Source organism: Megascapheus bottae, unplaced genomic scaffold (assembly GCF_031878675.1).
Source record: "Megascapheus bottae isolate mThoBot1 unplaced genomic scaffold, mThoBot2.hap1 HAP1_SCAFFOLD_48, whole genome shotgun sequence".
NCBI lineage: Eukaryota > Metazoa > Chordata > Mammalia > Rodentia > Geomyidae > Megascapheus > Megascapheus bottae.
In genome coordinates, this window is record NW_028327313.1 from 2,263,856 (window position 1) to 2,267,230 (window position 3,375).

Here is a 3,375-nt window from a genome sequence, read left to right on the forward strand (position 1 = left end):
CCTTCACTGGAGCCCTGCATTTGGAAGGTGCGCACCCGGGCTGTCTTGTCTGTGAATGCCTAGCGGTACTTTCCCGTGCCTCCCGAACTGAAACTCAGGGCCTGGGCTTTCTCCAGGCCAGAGCTCTACCACGTCGTCAACCACAGCAGCAACAGCTGCAGCATTCGTTTCTGACTTCACTGAGGAATGGAAGCCGGGTCTTCCCGTTTGCTAAGCAAGCCCTCTCCCACTAGGCCAAACTCCCGGTCTCATCGATCCTACTTCCTTGAAACGATTTTCCTGAAGGTAGCGGTCGTGGAATTCCGGGCCTGCTAGCTGTTTGTCTTGTTGTTTGTTTGGTTCTCTGTAGTATTTTGATTTTTTTTTTTATTTCCCTTTGGTGGTTTCTCTTCCCCAGGCCCCACCCCCACCCGCAGGGTGAAGCCTAACAGGAATGTCAGGCCGTTGCCATGACAACATTTACAAGACAAAGCACAGTCCGCAGTCCGAGCTTTTCTGGGGAGGAGCTGACTAGCTGAGTGGCTTGCCTTCACCCCACCCCCACCCCCACCCACCCGGCGTCTCCCCCCCCCCCCCCCGCCCGCAGACACACACCGCACACCGCGCGGGGAAATGGCTCACACTTCACTCTGTCTTGACAAACACAGCCTCTCGTGTGCTTGGCCTGATCCTTGGGCAGGAAAAGGCAGCTTTGGGAGTATTTTTTTTTCTGCTGCCGGCCACTTCCCTGCTTTCCTGGGCCAGCGATGGGCTGGCTGGCTTGTCTCCTACTAGCTGGACTGGTCAGACTGCTACCACCCGCCCCCTGCCTGTGGCGGAGTGAGTGCCGCCCCAGTCCACAGACAGAATTGGGGGAGGGCGCGGGCATGTCTTGGCAGGACTGGGCTCTGCCCTGTACCCTTCGGTGAGGCCGGGTGTGTGAGTACGAAATGCCCCGTGCGGCTGACCCCCCACTTGGCTGACCTCCCTGGGGAGAGAGGAGAGAGGGGAGGAAGTCAGGAGTCTGGTCTCCTCTTCATTTTCCCAAGCTCAGGCCAGGCCAGGCCCAGGGCCTGGGCCAGGGCCAGGGCCAGGGCCAGGGCCAGGGCCAGGGCCTGCTTCCATTTCCCAGGCGAGAGATTTCAGGATCACAGATGATGATGATGATGATCATGGAGGATGATGGATGATTGGTCCTGCCTGGGGCCTGGATTGCTGTCCTTGAGCTTTTTCACCTGAGACTGAAGTTCTACTATTGGAGCCACAAATCCACTTCCATCTGGCTTTTTGGGCAGATGCTATCGATGTAGTTTAGCGAGTTAGTACTCAGTTCGTATTTTGCCAGTTCATTCCCAGGGCCGAGATCCCCCTCCCTCCCCGCCACCCCAGGTCCTCAGACCTGAAGTTAGGGCCTGGGCGCTCGGTCCTTGGACCTTTCTTCGGCTAGTATTCTGCCAATTGAGCCACAGAACCACTTCCAGCGTTTTCTGCCAAGGTGTCATCATCGTTAGCATCGCATTTTTTTTTTTTAACTTTTAAAAATTGGTCAGGGGGCTGGGAGTTTGACCTAGAGCGGTAGAGTGAGTGCTTGTCTAGCATGCACGGAGACCCAGGTTTGATTCCTCAGTGCCAAGTACATAGACGAGATGGAAGTGGTGCTATGGCTCAAGTGGCAGACTGCTAGCCTTGAGGAAAGAGCCCATGGAGGATGCTCAGGCCTAAACTTCAAGCCCCAGGACTGGGGGGGGGGGGAATTTAAAAAAAAACCGACAGCTACTAAGAGCGGCTCCACCACTAAAAATAGGTTTGTGGTTTAAGAAGACACCTTCGGAGCGTTCTCATAGGAGACTGCGTCAGGCAATGGAGACTGGGAGCTGAACCAAAGCCTCATCGAAGCAGAGTGGACTGCATTTACATTTGATTCCATCTAAATGTGACTAAGATATAAGAGAAGTCTCTGGGGCCGGGAGTTTGGCCTAGTGGTTAAAGTGCTTGCCTAGCATGCAAGAAGACCCGGATTCGATTCCTTGGTACCACATACATAGAAAAAAGCCAGAAGTGGTGCTGAGGCTCAAGGGGTAGAGCTCTAGCCTTGAGAAAGTCCAAGGACTGTGCTCAGACCCTGAGCTCAAGCCCAGGACTGGCAAAAAAAAAAAAAAAAAAAAATAAGGGAAGTCTCATTCGCCTCTGTCTTGTACTTCTGTATTCATTTTTTTTTTTTAACTTTTGCTAGAGTGTCCACTATACCCATCAAAGAATGACAGTACACGTCATCCCCAGAATCTATACATGTGTTCCTGGCTCACTCTGTAAAAGCCTAGTAAAATGACCATGACACACACATTTGCCCATCCACACTATTAAAAAAGAACTTGCATTTCTATACCTTTATGGGAAAAAAATTCTGTGTATGTGTCATTGTTATGCAGGAGCGTATTTTGCTGGTTTGAAAGAAGAGGATGCCTACAGTTTTCTAGCAGTTTTCTTTGTTTCTTTTTACAGCCATGATCTTTGCTGTACTCTTGCTGACGGCCGCTAGATTTTAATGTATCTGTTTCCCTACTTGATCACATTACCGATTCTGATTTCAGTGTTTCACCTGTTCTGCGTTTGTTTTTTCCTCATGTCACGTTGGCGAAGGACCCAGGAATAGGACACAAAGGTGGAATAAACATTAATTTTGTGCATTCTTTGGTAACTTTTCTGTGTTTGGTCACTGCAAAGCTTTGCTTCAAGTGTATGCATTTTATTCAAATCAGTGATCTATGTCTATGTGATTTCCTAAACATAATTGTGGCTTCTAAAAAAATGTAACATCCTGATTACATTCCTAACTAGAATGAGTATGTCCGGTTTTGTACCTTGATGCTGTATTTTAACCCTTTGTATTACTTAGGTTATTTTGCTTTGGTTAAAAATGGCTCAAGTAGAGAAGCGGTCCCTTTATGAAGACAGCGTACAACACTGTAAATAAAATGTGTACCGTACCGTCAATTGTCTTTAAAATAAATAAATGAATAAATAAATACATAAAATAAATATAAATATTGTTAGTATGGGCTGGGAGTGTGGTGTTGAGCCACAAGTGTCTAAGGACAGCGCCCAGGCAGGCAGGCAGGCAGGCAGGCAGGCAGGCAGGCAGGCCGGCCCTGAGTTCAAGCCCCAGACTGGCGAAATAAATAGGAAGATAAATACAATACATCCATTTCTGTGTAGTACGGAGGCCAGGAGTGTGGCCCACTGCTAGAGTGCTTGCACAAAGACCTCTTCCCCACCCTGGGTGGGTGAGGAGTTTTGTTCTCGGGTGCCCGGAAGGGGGGGGGGGGGGGGTCGGGGGCTTGATCGATGTTGGGTCGGCTGTTTCCCCTTGTCCTGGGGCGCCACCTAGCGGACACT